Here is a 24,255-nt window from a genome sequence, read left to right on the forward strand (position 1 = left end):
CTACAGAGGTAAAGAGGGAGTTTACCTGCTGGTGGGAAAGGAGACCAGACTACAGAGGTAAAGATGGAGTTTACCTGCTGGTGGTGAAGGGGAACAGACTACAGAGGTAAAGAGGGAGTTTACCTGCTGGTGGTGAAGGGGACCAGACTACAGAGGTAAATAGGGAGTTTACCTGCTGGTGGTGAAGGAGACCAGACTACAAAGGGAGTTTACCTGCTGGTGTTGAAGGAGACCAGACTACAGAGGGAGTTTACCTGCTGGTGGTGAAGGAGACCAGACTATAGAGGTAAAGAGGGAGTTTACCTGCTGGTGGTGAAGGAGACCAGACTACAGAGGTAAAGAGGGAGTTTACCTGCTGGTGGTGAAGGGGAACAGACTACAGAGGTAAAAAGGGAGTTTACCTGCTGGTGGTGAAGGAGACCAGACTACAGAGGTAAAGAGGGAGTTTACCTGCTGGTGGTGAAGGGGAACAGACTACAGAGGTAAAGAGGGAGTTTACCTGCTGGTGGTGAAGGAGACCAGCCTACAGAGGTAAAGAGGGAGTTTACTTGCTGGTGGTGAAGGGGACCAGACTACAGAGGTAAAGAGGGAGTTTACCTGCTGGTGGTGAAGGAGACCAGACTACAGAGGTAAAGAGGGAGTTTACCTGCTGGTGGTGAAGGAGACCAGACTACAGAGGTAAAGATGGAGTTTACCTGCTGGTGGTGAAGGAGACCAGACTACAGAGGTAAAGAGGGAGTTTACCTGCTGGTGGTGAAGGGGACCAGACTACAGAGGTAAAGAGGGAGTTTACCTGCTGGTGGTGAAGGAGACCAGACTACAGAGGGAGTTTACCTGCTGGTGGTGAAGGAGACCAGACTACAGAGGTAAAGAGGGAGTTTACCTGTTGGTGGTGAAGGAGACCAGACTACAGAGGTAAATAGGGAGTTTACCTGCTGGTGGTGAAGGAGACCAGACTACAGAGGTAAAGAGGGAGATTACCTGCTGGTGGTGAAGGGGAACAGACTACAGAGGTAAAGAGGGAGTTTACCTAATGGTGGTGAAGGGGAACAGACTACAGAGGTAAAGAGAGAGTTTACCTGCAGGTGGTGAAGGAGACCAGACTACAGAGGTACAGAGGGAGTTTACCTGCTGGTGGTGAAGGAGACCAGAATACAGAGGCAAAGAGGGAGTTTACCTGCTGGTGGTGAAGGAGACCAGACTACAGAGGTAAAGAGGGAGTTTACCTGTTGGTGGTGAAGGAGACCAGACTACAGAGGGAGTTTACCTGCTGGTGGTGAAGGAGACCAGACTACAGAGGTAAAGAGGGAGTTTACCTGCTGGTGGTGAAGGAGATCATACTACTGAGGTAAAGAGGGAGTTTACCTGCTGGTGGTGAAGGAGACCAGACTACAGAGGGAGTTTACCTGCTGGTGTTGAAGGAGACCAGACTACAGAGGTAAAGAGGGAGTTTACCTGCTGGTGGTGAAGGAGACCAGACTACAGAGGTAAAGAGGGAGTTTACCTGCTGGTGGTGAAGGAGACCAGAATACAGAGGTAAAGAGGGAGTTTACCTACTGGTGGTGAAGGAGACCAGACTACAGAGGTAAAGAGGGAGTTTACCTGCTGGTGGTGAAGGAGACCAGACTACAGAGGTAAAGAGGGAGTTTACCTGCTGGTGGTTATGGAGACCAGACTACAGAGGTAAAGAGGGATTTTACCTGCTGGTGGTGAAGGAGGCCAGACTACAGAGGCAGTTTACCTGCTGGTGGTGAAGGAGACCAGACTACAGAGGTAAAGAGGGAGTGTACCTGCTGACGTGGAAGGAGACCAGACTACAGAGGTAAAGAGGGAGTTTACCTGCTGGTGGTGAAGGAGACCAGACTACAGAGGGAGTTTACCTGCTGGTGGTGAAGGAGACCAGACTACAGAGGTAAAGAGGGAGTTTACCTGCTGGTGTTGAAGGAGACCAGACTACAGAGGTAAAGAGGGAGTTTACCTGCTGGTGGTGAAGGAGACCAGACTACAGAGGTAAAGAGTGAGTTTACCTGCTGGTGGTGAAGGAGACCAGACTACAGAGGTAAAGATGGAGTTTACCTGCTGGTGGTGAAGGAGACCAGACTACAGAGGTAAAGAGGGAGTTTACCTGCTGGTGGTGAAGGGGACCAGACTACAGAGGTAAAGAGGGAGTTTACCTGCTGGGGGTGAAGGAGACCAGACTACAGAGGGAGTTTACCTGCTGGTGGTGAAGGAGACCAGACTACAGAGGTAAAGAGGGAGTTTACCTGCTGGTGGTGAAGGGGAACAGACTACAGAGGTAAAAAGGGAGTTTACCTGCTGGTGGTGAAGGAGACCAGACTACAGAGGTAAAGAGAGAGTTTACCTGCTGGTGGTGAAGGGGAACAGACTACAGAGGTAAAGAGGGAGTTTACCTGCTGGTGGTGAAGGAGACCAGACTACAGAGGTAAAGAGGGAGTTTACTTGCTGGTGGTGAAGGGGACCAGACTACAGAGGTAAAGAGGGAGTTTACCTGCTGGTGGTGAAGGAGACCAGACTACAGAGGTAAAGAGGGAGTTTACCTGCTGGTGGTGAAGGAGACCAGACTACAGAGGTAAAGATGGAGTTTACCTGCTGGTGGTGAAGGAGACCAGACTACAGAGGTAAAGAGGGAGTTTACCTGCTGGTGGTGAAGGGGACCAGACTACAGAGGTAAAGAGGGAGTTTACCTGCTGGTGGTGAAGGAGACCAGACTACAGAGGGAGTTTACCTGCTGGTGGTGAAGGAGACCAGACTACAGAGGTAAAGAGAGAGTTTACCTGCTGATGGTGAAGGAGACCAGACTACAGAGGTAAAGAGGGAGTTTACCTGCTGGTGGTGAAGGAGACCAGAATACAGAGGTAAAGAGGGAGTTTACCTACTGGTGGTGAAGGAGACCAGACTACAGAGGTAAAGAGGGAGTTTACCTGCTGGTGGTGAAGGAGACCAGACTACAGAGGTAAAGAGGGAGTTTACCTGCTGGTGGTTATGGAGACCAGACTACAGAGGTAAAGAGGGAGTTTACCTGCTGGTGGTGAAGGAGACCAGACTACAGAGGCAGTTTACCTGCTGGTGGTGAAGGAGACCAGACTACAGAGGTAAAGAGGGAGTTTACCTGCTGACGTGGAAGGAGACCAGACTACAGAGGTAAAGAGGGAGTTTACCTGCTGGTGGTGAAGGAGACCAGACTACAGAGGGAGTTTACCTGCTGGTGGTGAAGGAGACCAGACTACAGAGGTAAAGAGGGAGTTTACCTGCTAGTGGTGAAGGAGACCAGACTACAGAGGTTAAGAGGGAGTTTACCTGCTGGTGGTGAAGGAGACCAGACTACAGAGGTAAAGAGGGAGTTTACCTGCTGATGGTGAAGGAGACCAGACAACAAAGGTAAATAGGGTGTTTACCTGCTGTTTTTGAAGGAGACCAGACTACAGAGGTAAAGAGGGAGTTTACCTGCTGGTGGTGAAGGAGACCAGACTACAGAGGTAAAGAGTGAGTTTACCTGCTGGTGGGAAAGGAGACCAGACTACAGAGGTAAAGAGGGAGTTTACCTGCTGGTGGTGAAGGAGACCAGACTACAGAGGTAAAGAGGGAGTTTACCTGCTGGTGGTGAAGGGGAACAGACTACAGAGGTAAAAAGGGAGTTTACCTGCTGGTGGTGAAGGAGACCAGACTACAGAGGTAAAGAGGGAGTTTACCTGCTGGTGGTGAAGTAGACCAGACTACAGAGGGAGTTTACCTGCTGGTGGTGAAGGAGACCAGACTACAGCGGTAAAGAGGGAGTTTACCTGCTGGTAGTGAAGGAGACCAGACTACAGAGGTAAAGAGGGAGTTTACCTGCTGATGGTGAAGGAGACCAGACTACAGAGGTAAAGAGGGAGTTTACCTGCTGGTGGTGAAGGAGACCAGACAACAGAGGTAAAGAGGGAGTTTACCTGCTGGTGGTGAAGGGGAACAGAATACAGAGGTAAAGAGGGAGTTTACCTGCTGGTGGTGAAGGAGACCAGACTACAGAGGTAAAGAGGGAGTTTACCTGCTGGTGGTGAAGGAGACCAGACTACAGAGGTAAAGATGGAGTTTACCTGCTGGTGGTGAAGGAGACCAGACTAAAGAAGTAAAGAGGGAGTTTACCTGCTGGTGGTGAAGGGGACCACACTACAGAGGTAAAGAGGGAGTTTACCTGCTGGGGGTGAAGGAGACCAGACTACAGAGGGAGTTTACCTACTGGTGGTGAAGGAGACCAGACTACAGAGGTAAAGAGGGAGTTTACCTGCTGGTGGTGAAGGGGAACAGACTACAGAGGTAAAAAGGGAGTTTACCTGCTGGTGGTGAAGGAGACCAGACTACAGAGGTAAAGAGGGAGTTTACCTGCTGGTGGTGAAGGAGACCAGACTACAGAGGTAAAGAGGGAGTTTACCTGCTGGTGGTGAAGGAGACCAGACTACAGAGGTAAAGAGGGAGTTTACCTGCTGGTGGTGAAGGAGACCAGACTACAGAGGGAGTTTACCTGCTGGTGGTGAAGGAGACCAGACTACAGAGGTAAAGAGGGAGTTTACCTGCTGGTGGTGAAGGAGACCAGACTACAGAGGGAGTTTACCTGCTAGTGGTGAAGGAGACCAGACTACAGAGGTAAAGAGGGAGTTTACCTGCTGATGGTGAAGGAGACCAGACTACAGAGGTAAAGAGGGAGTTTACCTGCTGATGGTGAAGGAGACCAGACTACAGAGGTAAAGAGGGAGTTTACCTGCTGGTGGTGAAGGAGACCAGACTACAGAGGTAAAGAGGGAGTTTACCTGCTGATGGTGAAGGAGACCAGACTACAGAGGTAAAGAGGGAGTTTACCTGCTGGTGGTGAAGGAGACCAGACTACAGAGGTAAAGAGGGAGTTTACCTGCTGGTGGGAAAGGAGACCAGACTACAGAGGTAAAGATGGAGTTTACCTGCTGGTGGTGAAGGGGAACAGACTACAGAGGTAAAGAGGGAGTTTACCTGCTGGTGGTGAAGGGGACCAGACTACAGAGGTAAATAGGGAGTTTACCTGCTGGTGGTGAAGGAGACCAGACTACAAAGGGAGTTTACCTGCTGGTGTTGAAGGAGACCAGACAACAGAGGTAAAGAGGGAGTTTACCTGCTGGTGGTGAAGGATACCAGACTACAGAGGTAAAGAGGGAGTTTACCTGCTGTTGGTGAAGGGGACCAGACTACAGTGGTAAATAGGGAGTTTACCTGCTGGTGGTGAAGGAGACCAGACTACAGAGGTAAAGATGGAGTTTACCTGCTGGTGGTGAAGGAGACCAGACTACAGAGGGAGTTTACCTGCTGGTGGTGAAGGAGACCAGACTACAGAGGTAAAGAGGGAGTTTACCTGCTGGTGGTGAAGGGGAACAGACTACAGAGGGAGTTTACCTGCTGGTGGTGAAGGAGACCAGACTACAGAGGTAAAGAGGGAGTTTACCTGCTGGTGGTGAAGGAGACCAGACTACAGAGGGAGTTTACCTGCTAGTGGTGAAGGAGACCAGACTATAGAGGTAAATAGGGAGTTTACCTGCTGGTGGTGAAGGAGACCAGACTACAGAGGTAAAGAGGGAGTTTACCTGCTGATGGTGAAGGAGACCAGACTACAGAGGTAAAGAGGGAGTTTACCTGCTGGTGGTGAAGGAGACCAGACTACAGAGGTAAAGAGGGAGTTTACCTGCTGGTGGGAAAGGAGACCAGACTACAGAGGTAAAGATGGAGTTTACCTGCTGGTGGTGAAGGGGAACAGACTACAGAGGTAAAGAGGGAGTTTACCTGCTGGTGGTGAAGGGGACCAGACTACAGAGGTAAATAGGGAGTTTACCTGCTGGTGGTGAAGGAGACCAGACTACAAAGGGAGTTTACCTGCTGGTGTTGAAGGAGACCAGACTACAGAGGGAGTTTACCTGCTGGTGGTGAAGGAGACCAGACTACAGAGGTAAAGAGGGAGTTTACCTGCTGGTGGTGAAGGAGACCAGACTACAGAGGTAAAGAGGGAGTTTACCTGCTGGTGGTGAAGGAGACCAGACTACAGAGGTAAAGAGGGAGTTTACCTGCTGGTGGTGAAGGAGACCAGACAACAGAGGTAAAGAGGGAGTTTACCTGCTGGTGGTGAAGGATACCAGACTACAGAGGTAAAGATGGAGTTTACCTGCTGGTGGTGAAGGAGACCAGACTACAGAGGGAGTTTACCTGCTGGTGGTGAAGGAGACCAGACTACAGAGGTAAAGAGGGAGTTTACCTGCTGGTGGTGAAGGGGAACAGACTACAGAGGGAGTTTACCTGCTGGTGGTGAAGGAGACCAGACTACAGAGGTAAAGAGGGAGTTTACCTGCTGGTGGTGAAGGAGACCAGACTACAGAGGGAGTTTACCTGCTAGTGGTGAAGGAGACCAGACTACAGAGGTAAAGAGGGAGTTTACCTGCTGGTGGTGAAGGAGACCAGACTACAGAGGTAAAGAGGGAGTTTACCTGCTGATGGTGAAGGAGACCAGACTACAGAGGTAAAGAGGGAGTTTACCTGCTGGTGGTGAAGGAGACCAGACTACAGAGGTAAAGAGGGAGTTTACCTGCTGGTGGTGAAGGGGACCAGACTACAGTGGTAAATAGGGAGTTTACCTGCTGGTGGTGAAGGAGACCAGACTACAGAGGTAAAGAGGGAGTTTACCTGCTGGTGGTGAAGGAGACCAGACAACAGAGGTAAAGAGGAAGTTTACCTGCTGGTGGTGAAGGATACCAGACTACAGAGGTAAAGAGGGAGTTTACCTGCTGGTGGTGAAGGGGACCAGACTACAGTGGTAAATAGGGAGTTTACCTGCTGGTGGTGAAGGAGACCAGACTACAGAGGTAAAGATGGAGTTTACCTGCTGGTGGTGAAGGAGACCAGACTACAGAGGGAGTTTACCTGCTGGTGGTGAAGGAGACCAGACTACAGAGGTAAAGAGGGAGTTTACCTGCTGGTGGTGAAGGGGAACAGACTACAGAGGGAGTTTACCTGCTGGTGGTGAAGGAGACCAGACTACAGAGGTAAAGAGGGAGTTTACCTGCTGGTGGTGAAGGAGACCAGACTACAGAGGGAGTTTACCTGCTAGTGGTGAAGGAGACCAGACTACAGAGGTAAAGAGGGAGTTTACCTGCTGGTGGTGAAGGAGACCAGACTACAGAGGTAAAGAGGGAGTTTACCTGCTGATGGTGAAGGAGACCAGACTACAGAGGTAAAGAGGGAGTTTACCTGCTGGTGGTGAAGGAGACCAGACTACAGAGGTAAAGAGGGAGTTTACCTGCTGGTGGGAAAGGAGACCAGACTACAGAGGTAAAGATGGAGTTTACCTGCTGGTGGTGAAGGGGAACAGACTACAGAGGTAAAGAGGGAGTTTACCTGCTGGTGGTGAAGGGGACCAGACTACAGAGGTAAATAGGGAGTTTACCTGCTGGTGGTGAAGGAGACCAGACTACAAAGGGAGTTTACCTGCTGGTGTTGAAGGAGACCAGACTACAGAGGGAGTTTACCTGCTGGTGGTGAAGGAGACCAGACTACAGAGGTAAAGAGGGAGTTTACCTGCTGGTGGTGAAGGAGACCAGACTACAGAGGTAAAGAGGGAGTTTACCTGCTGGTGGTGAAGGAGACCAGACTACAGAGGTAAAGAGGGAGTTTACCTGCTGGTGGTGAAGAAGACCAGACAACAGAGGTAAAGAGGGAGTTTACCTGCTGGTGGTGAAGGATACCAGACTACAGAGGTAAAGAGGGAGTTTACCTGCTGGTGGTGAAGGGGACCAGACTACAGTGGTAAATAGGGAGTTTACCTGCTGGTGGTGAAGGAGACCAGACTACAGAGGTAAAGATGGAGTTTACCTGCTGGTGGTGAAGGAGACCAGACTACAGAGGTAAAGAGGGAGTTTACCTGCTGGTGGTGAAGGGGACCACACTACAGAGGTAAAGAGGGAGTTTACCTGCTGGTGGTGAAGGAGACCAGACTACAGAGGTAAAGATGGAGTTTACCTGCTGGTGGTGAAGGAGACCAGACTACAGAGGGAGTTTACCTGCTGGTGGTGAAGGAGACCAGACTACAGAGGTAAAGAGGGAGTTTACCTGCTGGTGGTGAAGGGGAACAGACTACAGAGGGAGTTTACCTGCTGGTGGTGAAGGAGACCAGACTACAGAGGTAAAGAGGGAGTTTACCTGCTGGTGGTGAAGGAGACCAGACTACAGAGGGAGTTTACCTGCTAGTGGTGAAGGAGACCAGACTACAGAGGTAAAGAGGGAGTTTACCTGCTGGTGGTGAAGGAGACCAGACTACAGAGGTAAAGAGGGAGTTTACCTGCTGATGGTGAAGGAGACCAGACTACAGAGGTAAAGAGGGAGTTTACCTGCTGGTGGTGAAGGAGACCAGACTACAGAGGTAAAGAGGGAGTTTACCTGCTGGTGGGAAAGGAGAACAGACTACAGAGGTAAAGATGGAGTTTACCTGCTGGTGGTGAAGGGGAACAGACTACAGAGGTAAAGAGGGAGTTTACCTGCTGGTGGTGAAGGGGACCAGACTACAGAGGTAAATAGGGAGTTTACCTGCTGGTGGTGAAGGAGACCAGACTACAAAGGGAGTTTACCTGCTGGTGTTGAAGGAGACCAGACTACAGAGGGAGTTTACCTGCTGGTGGTGAAGGAGACCAGACTACAGAGGTAAAGAGGGAGTTTACCTGCTGGTGGTGAAGGAGACCAGACTACAGAGGTAAAGAGGGAGTTTACCTGCTGGTGGTGAAGGAGACCAGACTACAGAGGTAAAGAGGGAGTTTACCTGCTGGTGGTGAAGGAGACCAGACAACAGAGGTAAAGAGGGAGTTTACCTGCTGGTGGTGAAGGATACCAGACTACAGAGGTAAAGAGGGAGTTTACCTGCTGGTGGTGAAGGGGACCAGACTACAGTGGTAAATAGGGAGTTTACCTGCTGGTGGTGAAGGAGACCAGACTACAGAGGTAAAGATGGAGTTTACCTGCTGGTGGTGAAGGAGACCAGACTACAGAGGTAAAGAGGGAGTTTACCTGCTGGTGGTGAAGGGGACCACACTACAGAGGTAAAGAGGGAGTTTACCTGCTGGTGGTGAAGGAGACCAGACTACAGAGGGAGTTTACCTGCTGGTGGTGAAGGAGACCAGACTACAGAGGTAAAGAGGGAGTTTACCTGCTGGTGGTGAAGGGGAACAGACTACAGAGGTAAAAAGGGAGTTTACCTGCTGGTGGTGAAGGAGACCAGACTACAGAGGTAAAGAGGGAGTTTACCTGCTGGTGGTGAAGGAGACCAGACTACAGAGGTAAAGAAGGAGTTTACCTGCTGGTGGTGAAGGAGACCAGACTACAGAGGTAAAGAGGGAGTTTACCTGCTGGTGGTGAAGGAGACCAGACTACAGAGGGAGTTTACCTGCTGGTGGTGAAGGAGACCAGACTACAGAGGTAAAGAGGGAGTTTACCTGCTGGTGGTGAAGGAGACCAGACTACAGAGGTAAAGAGGGAGTTTACCTGCTGATGGTGAAGGAGACCAGACTACAGAGGTAAAGAAGGAGTTTACCTGCTGGTGGTGAAGGAGACCAGACTACAGAGGTAAAGAAGGAGTTTACCTGCTGGTGGTGAAGGAGACCAGACTACAGAGGTAAAGAGGGAGTTTACCTGCTGGTGGTGAAGGAGACCAGACTACAGAGGGAGTTTACCTGCTGGTGGTGAAGGAGACCAGACTACAGAGGTAAAGAGGGAGTTTACCTGCTGGTGGTGAAGGAGACCAGACTACAGAGGGAGTTTACCTGCTAGTGGTGAAGGAGACCAGACTACAGAGGTAAAGAGGGAGTTTACCTGCTGGTGGTGAAGGAGACCAGACTACAGAGGTAAAGAGGGAGTTTACCTGCTGATGGTGAAGGAGACCAGACTACAGAGGTAAAGAGGGAGTTTACCTGCTGGTGGTGAAGGAGACCAGACTACAGAGGTAAAGAGGGAGTTTACCTGCTGGTGGGAAAGGAGACCAGACTACAGAGGTAAAGATGGAGTTTACCTGCTGGTGGTGAAGGGGAACAGACTACAGAGGTAAAGAGGGAGTTTACCTGCTGGTGGTGAAGGGGACCAGACTACAGAGGTAAATAGGGAGTTTACCTGCTGGTGGTGAAGGAGACCAGACTACAAAGGGAGTTTACCTGCTGGTGTTGAAGGAGACCAGACTACAGAGGGAGTTTACCTGCTGGTGGTGAAGGAGACCAGACTACAGAGGTAAAGAGGGAGTTTACCTGCTGGTGGTGAAGGAGACCAGACTACAGAGGTAAAGAGGGAGTTTACCTGCTGGTGGTGAAGGAGACCAGACTACAGAGGTAAAGAGGGAGTTTACCTGCTGGTGGTGAAGAAGACCAGACAACAGAGGTAAAGAGGGAGTTTACCTGCTGGTGGTGAAGGATACCAGACTACAGAGGTAAAGAGGGAGTTTACCTGCTGGTGGTGAAGGGGACCAGACTACAGTGGTAAATAGGGAGTTTACCTGCTGGTGGTGAAGGAGACCAGACTACAGAGGTAAAGATGGAGTTTACCTGCTGGTGGTGAAGGAGACCAGACTACAGAGGTAAAGAGGGAGTTTACCTGCTGGTGGTGAAGGGGACCACACTACAGAGGTAAAGAGGGAGTTTACCTGCTGGTGGTGAAGGAGACCAGACTACAGAGGTAAAGATGGAGTTTACCTGCTGGTGGTGAAGGAGACCAGACTACAGAGGGAGTTTACCTGCTGGTGGTGAAGGAGACCAGACTACAGAGGTAAAGAGGGAGTTTACCTGCTGGTGGTGAAGGGGAACAGACTACAGAGGGAGTTTACCTGCTGGTGGTGAAGGAGACCAGACTACAGAGGTAAAGAGGGAGTTTACCTGCTGGTGGTGAAGGAGACCAGACTACAGAGGGAGTTTACCTGCTAGTGGTGAAGGAGACCAGACTACAGAGGTAAAGAGGGAGTTTACCTGCTGGTGGTGAAGGAGACCAGACTACAGAGGTAAAGAGGGAGTTTACCTGCTGATGGTGAAGGAGACCAGACTACAGAGGTAAAGAGGGAGTTTACCTGCTGGTGGTGAAGGAGACCAGACTACAGAGGTAAAGAGGGAGTTTACCTGCTGGTGGGAAAGGAGAACAGACTACAGAGGTAAAGATGGAGTTTACCTGCTGGTGGTGAAGGGGAACAGACTACAGAGGTAAAGAGGGAGTTTACCTGCTGGTGGTGAAGGGGACCAGACTACAGAGGTAAATAGGGAGTTTACCTGCTGGTGGTGAAGGAGACCAGACTACAAAGGGAGTTTACCTGCTGGTGTTGAAGGAGACCAGACTACAGAGGGAGTTTACCTGCTGGTGGTGAAGGAGACCAGACTACAGAGGTAAAGAGGGAGTTTACCTGCTGGTGGTGAAGGAGACCAGACTACAGAGGTAAAGAGGGAGTTTACCTGCTGGTGGTGAAGGAGACCAGACTACAGAGGTAAAGAGGGAGTTTACCTGCTGGTGGTGAAGGAGACCAGACAACAGAGGTAAAGAGGGAGTTTACCTGCTGGTGGTGAAGGATACCAGACTACAGAGGTAAAGAGGGAGTTTACCTGCTGGTGGTGAAGGGGACCAGACTACAGTGGTAAATAGGGAGTTTACCTGCTGGTGGTGAAGGAGACCAGACTACAGAGGTAAAGATGGAGTTTACCTGCTGGTGGTGAAGGAGACCAGACTACAGAGGTAAAGAGGGAGTTTACCTGCTGGTGGTGAAGGGGACCACACTACAGAGGTAAAGAGGGAGTTTACCTGCTGGTGGTGAAGGAGACCAGACTACAGAGGGAGTTTACCTGCTGGTGGTGAAGGAGACCAGACTACAGAGGTAAAGAGGGAGTTTACCTGCTGGTGGTGAAGGGGAACAGACTACAGAGGTAAAAAGGGAGTTTACCTGCTGGTGGTGAAGGAGACCAGACTACAGAGGTAAAGAGGGAGTTTACCTGCTGGTGGTGAAGGAGACCAGACTACAGAGGTAAAGAAGGAGTTTACCTGCTGGTGGTGAAGGAGACCAGACTACAGAGGTAAAGAGGGAGTTTACCTGCTGGTGGTGAAGGAGACCAGACTACAGAGGGAGTTTACCTGCTGGTGGTGAAGGAGACCAGACTACAGAGGTAAAGAGGGAGTTTACCTGCTGGTGGTGAAGGAGACCAGACTACAGAGGTAAAGAGGGAGTTTACCTGCTGATGGTGAAGGAGACCAGACTACAGAGGTAAAGAAGGAGTTTACCTGCTGGTGGTGAAGGAGACCAGACTACAGAGGTAAAGAAGGAGTTTACCTGCTGGTGGTGAAGGAGACCAGACTACAGAGGTAAAGAGGGAGTTTACCTGCTGGTGGTGAAGGAGACCAGACTACAGAGGGAGTTTACCTGCTGGTGGTGAAGGAGACCAGACTACAGAGGTAAAGAGGGAGTTTACCTGCTGGTGGTGAAGGAGACCAGACTACAGAGGTAAAGAGGGAGTTTACCTGCTGGTGGTGAAGGAGACCAGACTACAGAGGGAGTTTACCTGCTGGTGGTGAAGGAGACCAGACTACAGAGGTAAAGAGGGAGTTTACCTGCTGGTGGTGAAGGAGACCAGACTACAGAGGTAAAGAGGGAGTTTACCTGCTGGTGGTGAAGGAGACCAGACTACAGAGGTAAAGAGGGAGTTTACCTGCTGGTGGTGAAGGAGACCAGACTACAGAGGGAGTTTACCTGCTGGTGGTGAAGGAGACCAGACTACAGAGGTAAAGAGGGAGTTTACCTGCTGGTGGTGAAGGAGACCAGACTACAGAGGTAAAGAGGGAGTTTACCTGCTGATGGTGAAGGAGACCAGACTACAAAGGTAAATAGGGAGTTTACCTGCTGTTGGTGAAGGAGACCAGACTACAGAGGTAAAGAGGGAGTTTACCTGCTGATGGTGAAGGAGACCAGACTACAGAGGTAAAGAGGGAGTTTACCTGCTGGTGGTGAAGGAGACCAGACTACAGAGGTAAAGAGGGAGTTTACCTGCTGGTGGGAAAGGAGACCAGACTACAGAGGTAAAGATGGAGTTTACCTGCTGGTGGTGAAGGGGAACAGACTACAGAGGTAAAGAGGGAGTTTACCTGCTGGTGGTGAAGGGGACCAGACTACAGAGGTAAATAGGGAGTTTACCTGCTGGTGGTGAAGGAGACCAGACTACAAAGGGAGTTTACCTGCTGGTGTTGAAGGAGACCAGACTACAGAGGGAGTTTACCTGCTGGTGGTGAAGGAGACCAGACTACAGAGGTAAAGAGGGAGTTTACCTGCTGATGGTGAAGGAGACCAGACTACAGAGGTAAAGAGGGAGTTTACCTGCTGGTGGTGAAGGAGACCAGACTACAGAGGTAAAGAGGGAGTTTACCTGCTGGTGGGAAAGGAGACCAGACTACAGAGGTAAAGATGGAGTTTACCTGCTGGTGGTGAAGGGGAACAGACTACAGAGGTAAAGAGGGAGTTTACCTGCTGGTGGTGAAGGGGACCAGACTACAGAGGTAAATAGGGAGTTTACCTGCTGGTGGTGAAGGAGACCAGACTACAAAGGGAGTTTACCTGCTGGTGTTGAAGGAGACCAGACTACAGAGGGAGTTTACCTGCTGGTGGTGAAGGAGACCAGACTACAGAGGTAAAGAGGGAGTTTACCTGCTGGTGGTGAAGGAGACCAGACTACAGAGGTAAAGAGGGAGTTTACCTGCTGGTGGTGAAGGAGACCAGACTACAGAGGTAAAGAGGGAGTTTACCTGCTGGTGGTGAAGGAGACCAGACAACAGAGGTAAAGAGGGAGTTTACCTGCTGGTGGTGAAGGATACCAGACTACAGAGGTAAAGAGGGAGTTTACCTGCTGGTGGTGAAGGGGACCAGACTACAGTGGTAAATAGGGAGTTTACCTGCTGGTGGTGAAGGAGACCAGACTACAGAGGTAAAGATGGAGTTTACCTGCTGGTGGTGAAGGAGACCAGACTACAGAGGTAAAGAGGGAGTTTACCTGCTGGTGGTGAAGGGGACCACACTACAGAGGTAAAGAGGGAGTTTACCTGCTGGTGGTGAAGGAGACCAGACTACAGAGGTAAAGATGGAGTTTACCTGCTGGTGGTGAAGGAGACCAGACTACAGAGGGAGTTTACCTGCTGGTGGTGAAGGAGACCAGACTACAGAGGTAAAGAGGGAGTTTACCTGCTGGTGGTGAAGGGGAACAGACTACAGAGGGAGTTTACCTGCTGGTGGTGAAGGAGACCAGACTACAGAGGTAAAGAGGGAGTTTACCTGCTGGTGGTGAAGGAGACCAGACTACAGAGGGAGTTTACCTGCTAGTGGTGAAGGAGACCAGACTACAGAGGTAAAGAGGGAGTTTACCTGCTGGTGGTGAAGGAGACCAGACTACAGAGGTAAAGAGGGAGTTTACCTGCTGATGGTGAAGGAGACCAGACTACAGAGGTAAAGAGGGAGTTTACCTGCTGGTGGTGAAGGAGACCAGACTACAGAGGTAAAGAGGGAGTTTACCTGCTGGTGGTGAAGGGGACCAGACTACAGTGGTAAATAGGGAGTTTACCTGCTGGTGGTGAAGGAGACCAGACTACAGAGGTAAAGAGGGAGTTTACCTGCTGGTGGTGAAGGAGACCAGACAACAGAGGTAAAGAGGGAGTTTACCTGCTGGTGGTGAAGGATACCAGACTACAGAGGTAAAGAGGGAGTTTACCTGCTGGTGGTGAAGGGGACCAGACTACAGTGGTAAATAGGGAGTTTACCTGCTGGTGGTGAAGGAGACCAGACTACAGAGGTAAAGATGGAGTTTACCTGCTGGTGGTGAAGGAGACCAGACTACAGAGGGAGTTTACCTGCTGGTGGTGAAGGAGACCAGACTACAGAGGTAAAGAGGGAGTTTACCTGCTGGTGGTGAAGGGGAACAGACTACAGAGGGAGTTTACCTGCTGGTGGTGAAGGAGACCAGACTACAGAGGTAAAGAGGGAGTTTACCTGCTGGTGGTGAAGGAGACCAGACTACAGAGGGAGTTTACCTGCTAGTGGTGAAGGAGACCAGACTACAGAGGTAAAGAGGGAGTTTACCTGCTGGTGGTGAAGGAGACCAGACTACAGAGGTAAAGAGGGAGTTTACCTGCTGATGGTGAAGGAGACCAGACTACAGAGGTAAAGAGGGAGTTTACCTGCTGGTGGTGAAGGAGACCAGACTACAGAGGTAAAGAGGGAGTTTACCTGCTGGTGGGAAAGGAGACCAGACTACAGAGGTAAAGATGGAGTTTACCTGCTGGTGGTGAAGGGGAACAGACTACAGAGGTAAAGAGGGAGTTTACCTGCTGGTGGTGAAGGGGACCAGACTACAGAGGTAAATAGGGAGTTTACCTGCTGGTGGTGAAGGAGACCAGACTACAAAGGGAGTTTACCTGCTGGTGTTGAAGGAGACCAGACTACAGAGGGAGTTTACCTGCTGGTGGTGAAGGAGACCAGACTACAGAGGTAAAGAGGGAGTTTACCTGCTGGTGGTGAAGGAGACCAGACTACAGAGGTAAAGAGGGAGTTTACCTGCTGGTGGTGAAGGAGACCAGACTACAGAGGTAAAGAGGGAGTTTACCTGCTGGTGGTGAAGGAGACCAGACAACAGAGGTAAAGAGGGAGTTTACCTGCTGGTGGTGAAGGATACCAGACTACAGAGGTAAAGAGGGAGTTTACCTGCTGGTGGTGAAGGGGACCAGACTACAGTGGTAAATAGGGAGTTTACCTGCTGGTGGTGAAGGAGACCAGACTACAGAGGTAAAGATGGAGTTTACCTGCTGGTGGTGAAGGAGACCAGACTACAGAGGTAAAGAGGGAGTTTACCTGCTGGTGGTGAAGGGGACCACACTACAGAGGTAAAGAGGGAGTTTACCTGCTGGTGGTGAAGGAGACCAGACTACAGAGGTAAAGATGGAGTTTACCTGCTGGTGGTGAAGGAGACCAGACTACAGAGGGAGTTTACCTGCTGGTGGTGAAGGAGACCAGACTACAGAGGTAAAGAGGGAGTTTACCTGCTGGTGGTGAAGGATACCAGACTACAGAGGTAAAGAGGGAGTTTACCTGCTGGTGGTGAAGGGGACCAGACTACAGTGGTAAATAGGGAGTTTACCTGCTGGTGGTGAAGGAGACCAGACTACAGAGGTAAAGATGGAGTTTACCTGCTGGTGGTGAAGGAGACCAGACTACAGAGGTAAAGAGGGAGTTTACCTGCTGGTGGTGAAGGGGACCACACTACAGAGGTAAAGAGGGAGTTTACCTGCTGGTGGTGAAGGAGACCAGACTACAGAGGTAAAGATGGAGTTTACCTGCTGGTGGTGAAGGAGACCAGACTACAGAGGGAGTTTACCTGCTGGTGGTGAAGGAGACCAGACTACAGAGGTAAAGAGGGAGTTTACCTGCTGGTGGTGAAGGGGAACAGACTACAGAGGGAGTTTACCTGCTGGTGGTGAAGGAGACCAGACTACAGAGGTAAAGAGGGAGTTTACCTGCTGGTGGTGAAGGAGACCAGACTACAGAGGGAGTTTACCTGCTAGTGGTGAAGGAGACCAGACTACAGAGGTAAAGAGGGAGTTTACCTGCTGGTGGTGAAGGAGACCAGACTACAGAGGTAAAGAGGGAGTTTACCTGCTGATGGTGAAGGAGACCAGACTACAGAGGTAAAGAGGGAGTTTACCTGCTGGTGGTGAAGGAGACCAGACTACAGAGGTAAAGAGGGAGTTTACCTGCTGGTGGGAAAGGAGAACAGACTACAGAGGTAAAGATGGAGTTTACCTGCTGGTGGTGAAGGGGAACAGACTACAGAGGTAAAGAGGGAGTTTACCTGCTGGTGGTGAAGGGGACCAGACTACAGAGGTAAATAGGGAGTTTACCTGCTGGTGGTGAAGGAGACCAGACTACAAAGGGAGTTTACCTGCTGGTGTTGAAGGAGACCAGACTACAGAGGGAGTTTACCTGCTGGTGGTGAAGGAGACCAGACTACAGAGGTAAAGAGGGAGTTTACCTGCTGGTGGTGAAGGAGACCAGACTACAGAGGTAAAGAGGGAGTTTACCTGCTGGTGGTGAAGGAGACCAGACTACAGAGGTAAAGAGGGAGTTTACCTGCTGGTGGTGAAGGGGACCAGACTACAGTGGTAAATAGGGAGTTTACCTGCTGGTGGTGAAGGAGACCAGACTACAGAGGTAAAGATGGAGTTTACCTGCTGGTGGTGAAGGAGACCAGACTACAGAGGTAAAGAGGGAGTTTACCTGCTGGTGGTGAAGGGGACCACACTACAGAGGTAAAGAGGGAGTTTACCTGCTGGTGGTGAAGGAGACCAGACTACAGAGGGAGTTTACCTGCTGGTGGTGAAGGAGACCAGACTACAGAGGTAAAGAGGGAGTTTACCTGCTGGTGGTGAAGGGGAACAGACTACAGAGGTAAAAAGGGAGTTTACCTGCTGGTGGTGAAGGAGACCAGACTACAGAGGTAAAGAGGGAGTTTACCTGCTGGTGGTGAAGGAGACCAGACTACAGAGGTAAAGAAGGAGTTTACCTGCTGGTGGTGAAGGAGACCAGACTACAGAGGTAAAGAGGGAGTTTACCTGCTGGTGGTGAAGGAGACCAGACTACAGAGGGAGTTTACCTGCTGGTGGTGAAGGAGACCAGACTACAGAGGTAAAGAGGGAGTTTACCTGCTGGTGGTGAAGGAGACCAGACTACAGAGGTAAAGAGGGAGTTTACCTGCTGATGGTGAAGGAGACCAGACTACAAAGGTAAATAGGGAGTTTACCTGCTGTTGGTGAAGGAGACCAGACTACAGAGGTAAAGAGGGAGTTTACCTGCTGGTGGTGAAGGAGACCAGACTACAGAGGTAAAGAGGGAGTTTACCTGCTGGTGGTGAAGGAGACCAGACTACAGAGGTAAAGAGGGAGTTTACCTGCTGGTGGGAAAGGAGACCAGACTACAGAGGTAAAGAGGGAGTTTACCTGCTGGTGGTGAAGGGGAACAGACTACAGAGGTAAAGAGGGAGTTTACCTGTTGGTGGTGAAGGAGACCAGACTACAGAGGGAGTTTACCTGCTGGTGGTGAAGGAGACCAGACTACAGAGGGAGTTTACCTGCTGGTGGTGAAGGAGACCAGACTACAGAGGGAGTTTACCTGCTGGTGGTGAAGGAGACCAGACTACAGAGGTAAAGAGGGAGTTTACCTGTTGGTGGTGAAGGAGACCAGACTACAGAGGTAAATAGGGAGTTTACCTGCTGGTGGTGAAGGAGACCAGACTACAGAGGTAAAGAGGGAGTTTACCTGCAGGTGGTGAAGGAGACCAGACTACAGAGGTACAGAGGGAGTTTACCTGCTGGTGGTGAAGGGGAACAGACTACAGAGGTAAAGAGGGAGTTTACCTGCTGGTGGTGAAGGAGACCAGACTACAGAGGTAAAGAGGGAGTTTACCTGCTGGTGGTGAAGGAGACCAGACTACAGAGGTAAAGATGGAGTTTACCTGCTGGTGGTGAAGGAGACCAGACTAAAGAAGTAAAGAGGGAGTTTACCTGCTGGTGGTGAAGGAGACCAGACTACAGAGGTAAAGAGGGAGTTTACCTGCTGGTGGTGAAGGAGACCAGACTACAGAGGTAAAGAGGGAGTTTACCTGCTGGTGGTGAAGGAGACCAGACTACAGAGGTAAAGAGGGAGTTTACCTGCTGGTGGTGAAGGAGACCAGACAACAGAGGTAAAGAGGGAGTTTACCTGCTGGTGGTGAAGGGGAACAGACTACAGAGGTAAAGAGGGAGTTTACCTGCCGGTGGTGAAGGAGACCAGACTACAGAGGTAAAGAGGGAGTTTACCTGCTGGTGGTGAAGGAGACCAGACTACAGAGGTAAAGCTGGAGTTTACCTGCTGGTGGTGAAGGAGACCAGACTAAAGAAGTAAAGGGGGAGTTTACCTGCTGGTGGTGAAGGGGACCACACTACAGAGGTAAAGAGGGAGTTTACCTGCTGGGGGTGAAGGAGACCAGACTACAGAGGGAGTTTACCTACTGGTGGTGAAGGAGACCAGACTACAGAGGTAAAGAGGGAGTTTACCTGCTGGTGGTGAAGGGGAACAGACTACAGAGGTAAAAAGGGAGTTTACCTGCTGGTGGTGAAGGAGACCAGACTACAGAGGTAAAGAGGGAGTTTACCTGCTGGTGGTGAAGGAGACCAGACTACAGAGGTAAAGAGGGAGTTTACCTGCTGGTGGTGAAGGAGACCAGACTACAGAGGTAAAGAGGGAGTTTACCTGCTGGTGGTGAAGGAGACCAGACTACAGAGGGAGTTTACCTGCTGGTGGTGAAGGAGACCAGACTACAGAGGTAAAGAGGGAGTTTACCTGCTGGTGGTGAAGGAGACCAGACTACAGAGGTAAAGAGGGAGTTTACCTGCTGGTGGTGAAGGAGACCAGACTACAGAGGTAAAGAGGGAGTTTACCTGCTGGTGGTGAAGGAGACCAGACAACAGAGGTAAAGAGGGAGTTTACCTGCTGGTGGTGAAGGGGAACAGACTACAGAGGTAAAGAGGAAGTTTACCTGCTGGTGGTGAAGGAGACCAGACTACAGAGGTAAAGAGGGAGTTTACCTGCTGGTGGTGAAGGAGACCAGACTACAGAGGTAAAGATGGAGTTTACCTGCTGGTGGTGAAGGAGACCAGACTAAAGAAGTAAAGAGGGAGTTTACCTGCTGGTGGTGAAGGGGACCACACTACAGAGGTAAAGAGGGAGTTTACCTGCTGGGGGTGAAGGAGACCAGACTACAGAGGGAGTTTACCTACTGGTGGTGAAGGAGACCAGACTACAGAGGTAAAGAGGGAGTTTACCTGCTGGTGGTGAAGGGGAACAGACTACAGAGGTAAAAAGGGAGTTTACCTGCTGGTGGTGAAGGAGACCAGACTACAGAGGTAAAGAGGGAGTTTACCTGCTGGTGGTGAAGGAGACCAGACTACAGAGGTAAAGAGGGAGTTTACCTGCTGGTGGTGAAGGAGACCAGACTACAGAGGTAAAGAGGGAGTTTACCTGCTGGTGGTGAAGGAGACCAGACTACAGAGGGAGTTTACCTGCTGGTGGTGAAGGAGACCAGACTACAGAGGTAAAGAGGGAGTTTACCTGCTGGTGGTGAAGGAGACCAGACTACAGAGGGAGTTTACCTGCTAGTGGTGAAGGAGACCAGACTACAGAGGTAAAGAGGGAGTTTACCTGCTGGTGGTGAAGGAGACCAGACTACAGAGGTAAAGAGGGAGTTTACCTGCTGATGGTGAAGGAGACCAGACTACAGAGGTAAAGAGGGAGTTTACCTGCTGGTGGTGAAGGAGACCAGACTACAGAGGTAAAGAGGGAGTTTACCTGCTGGTGGGAAAGGAGACCAGACTACAGAGGTAAAGATGGAGTTTACCTGCTGGTGGTGAAGGGGAACAGACTACAGAGGTAAAGAGGGAGTTTACCTGCTGGTGGTGAAGGGGACCAGACTACAGAGGTAAATAGGGAGTTTACCTGCTGGTGGTGAAGGAGACCAGACTACAAAGGGAGTTTACCTGCTGGTGTTGAAGGAGACCAGACTACAGAGGGAGTTTACCTGCTGGTGGTGAAGGGGACCAGACTATAGAGGTAAAGAGGGAGTTTACCTGCTGGTGGTGAAGGAGACCAGACTACAGAGGTAAAGAGGGAGTTTACCTGCTGGTGGTGAAGGAGACCAGACTACAGAGGTAAAGAGGGAGTTTACCTGCTGGTGGTGAAGGAGACCAGACTACAGAGGTAAAGAGGGAGTTTACCTGCTGGTGGTGAAGGAGACCAGACAACAGAGGTAAAGAGGGAGTTTACCTGCTGGTGGTGAAGGATACCAGACTACAGAGGTAAAGAGGGAGTTTACCTGCTGGTGGTGAAGGGGACCAGACTACAGTGGTAAATAGGGAGTTTACCTGCTGGTGGTGAAGGAGACCAGACTACAGAGGTAAAGATGGAGTTTACCTGCTGGTGGTGAAGGAGACCAGACTACAGAGGTAAAGAGGGAGTTTACCTGCTGGTGGTGAAGGGGACCACACTACAGAGGTAAAGAGGGAGTTTACCTGCTGGTGGTGAAGGGGACCACACTACAGAGGTAAAGAGGGAGTTTACCTGCTGGTGGTGAAGGAGTCCAGACTACAGAGGGAGTTTACCTGCTGGTGGTGAAGGAGACCAGACTACAGAGGTAAAAAGGGAGTTTACCTGCTGGTGGTGAAGGAGACCAGACTACAGAGGTAAAGAGGGAGTTTACCTGCTGGTGGTGAAGGAGACCAGACTACAGAGGTAAAGAAGGAGTTTACCTGCTGGTGGTGAAGGAGACCAGACTACAGAGGTAAAGAGGGAGTTTACCTGCTGGTGGTGAAGGGGACCACACTACAGAGGTAAAGATGGAGTTTACCTGCTGGTTGTGAAGGGGAACAGACTACAGAGGTAAAGAGGGAGTTTACCTGCTGGTGGTGAAGGGGACCAGACTACAGAGGTAAATAGGGAGTTTACCTGCTGGTGGTGAAGGAGACCAGACTACAAAGGGAGTTTACCTGCTGGTGTTGAAGGAGACCAGACTACAGAGGGAGTTTACCTGCTGGTGGTGAAGGAGACCAGACTATATAGGTAAAGAGGGAGTTTACCTGCTGGTGGTGAAGGAGACCAGACTACAGAGGTAAAGAGGGAGTTTACCTGCTGGTGGTGAAGGAGACCAGACTACAGAGGTAAAGAGGGAGTTTACCTGCTGGTGGTGAAGGAGACCAGACTACAGAGGTAAAGAGGGAGTTTACCTGCTGGTGGTGAAGGAGACCAGACTACAGAGGTAAAGAGGGAGTTTACCTGCTGGTGGTGAAGGAGACCAGACAACAGAGGTAAAGAGGGAGTTTACCTGCTGGTGGTGAAGGGGAACAGACTACAGAGGTAAAGAGGGAGTTTACCTGCTGGTGGTGAAGGAGACCAGACTACAGAGGTAAAGAGGGAGTTTACCTGCTGGTGGTGAAGGAGACCAGACTACAGAGGTAAAGATGGAGTTTACCTGCTGGTGGTGAAGGAGACCAGACTAAAGAAGTAAAGAGGGAGTTTACCTGCTGGTGGTGAAGGGGACCACACTACAGAGGTAAAGAGGGAGTTTACCTGCTGGTGGTGAAGGGGACCACACTACAGAGGTAAAGAGGGAGTTTACCTGCTGGGGGTGAAGGAGACCAGACTACAGAGGGAGTTTACCTACTGGTGGTGAAGGAGACCAGACTACAGAGGTAAAGAGGGAGTTTACCTGCTGGTGGTGAAGGGGAACAGACTACAGAGGTAAAAAGGGAGTTTACCTGCTGGTGGTGAAGGAGACCAGACTACAGAGGTAAAGAGGGAGTTTACCTGCTGGTGGTGAAGGAGACCAGACTACAGAGGTAAAGAGGGAGTTTACCTGCTGGTGGTGAAGGAGACCAGACTACAGAGGTAAAGAGGGAGTTTACCTGCTGGTGGTGAAGGAGACCAGACTACAGAGGGAGTTTACCTGCTGGTGGTGAAGGAGACCAGACTACAGAGGTAAAGAGGGAGTTTACCTGCTGGTGGTGAAGGAGACCAGACTACAGAGGGAGTTTACCTGCTAGTGGTGAAGGAGACCAGACTACAGAGGTAAAGAGGGAGTTTACCTGCTGGTGGTGAAGGAGACCAGACTACAGAGGTAAAGAGGGAGTTTACCTGCTGATGGTGAAGGAGACCAGACTACAGAGGTAAAGAGGGAGTTTACCTGCTGGTGGTGAAGGAGACCAGACTACAGAGGTAAAGAGGGAGTTTACCTGCTGGTGGGAAAGGAGACCAGACTACAGAGGTAAAGATGGAGTTTACCTGCTGGTGGTGAAGGGGAACAGACTACAGAGGTAAAGAGGGAGTTTACCTGCTGGTGGTGAAGGGGACCAGACTACAGAGGTAAATAGGGAGTTTACCTGCTGGTGGTGAAGGAGACCAGACTACAAAGGGAGTTTACCTGCTGGTGTTGAAGGAGACCAGACTACAGAGGGAGTTTACCTGCTGGTGGTGAAGGGGACCAGACTATAGAGGTAAAGAGGGAGTTTACCTGCTGGTGGTGAAGGAGACCAGACTACAGAGGTAAAGAGGGAGTTTACCTGCTGGTGGTGAAGGAGACCAGACTACAGAGGTAAAGAGGGAGTTTACCTGCTGGTGGTGAAGGAGACCAGACTACAGAGGTAAAGAGGGAGTTTACCTGCTGGTGGTGAAGGAGACCAGACAACAGAGGTAAAGAGGGAGTTTACCTGCTGGTGGTGAAGGATACCAGACTACAGAGGTAAAGAGGGAGTTTACCTGCTGGTGGTGAAGGGGACCAGACTACAGTGGTAAATAGGGAGTTTACCTGCTGGTGGTGAAGGAGACCAGACTACAGAGGTAAAGATGGAGTTTACCTGCTGGTGGTGAAGGAGACCAGACTACAGAGGTAAAGAGGGAGTTTACCTGCTGGTGGTGAAGGGGACCACACTACAGAGGTAAAGAGGGAGTTTACCTGCTGGTGGTGAAGGAGTCCAGACTACAGAGGGAGTTTACCTGCTGGTGGTGAAGGAGACCAGACTACAGAGGTAAAGAGGGAGTTTACCTGCTGGTGGTGAAGGGGAACAGACTACAGAGGTAAAAAGGGAGTTTACCTGCTGGTGGTGAAGGAGACCAGACTACAGAGGTAAAGAGGGAGTTTACCTGCTGGTGGTGAAGGAGACCAGACTACAGAGGTAAAGAAGGAGTTTACCTGCTGGTGGTGAAGGAGACCAGACTACAGAGGTAAAGAGGGAGTTTACCTGCTGGTGGTGAAGGGGACCACACTACAGAGGTAAAGATGGAGTTTACCTGCTGGTTGTGAAGGGGAACAGACTACAGAGGTAAAGAGGGAGTTTACCTGCTGGTGGTGAAGGGGACCAGACTACAGAGGTAAATAGGGAGTTTACCTGCTGGTGGTGAAGGAGACCAGACTACAAAGGGAGTTTACCTGCTGGTGTTGAAGGAGACCAGACTACAGAGGGAGTTTACCTGCTGGTGGTGAAGGAGACCAGACTATATAGGTAAAGAGGGAGTTTACCTGCTGGTGGTGAAGGAGACCAGACTACAGAGGTAAAGAGGGAGTTTACCTGCTGGTGGTGAAGGAGACCAGACTACAGAGGTAAAGAGGGAGTTTACCTGCTGGTGGTGAAGGA

This window comes from Oncorhynchus mykiss, chromosome 20 (genome assembly GCF_057628025.1).
Source record: "Oncorhynchus mykiss isolate SJ-2025 chromosome 20, ASM5762802v1, whole genome shotgun sequence".
Lineage (NCBI taxonomy): Eukaryota > Metazoa > Chordata > Actinopteri > Salmoniformes > Salmonidae > Oncorhynchus > Oncorhynchus mykiss.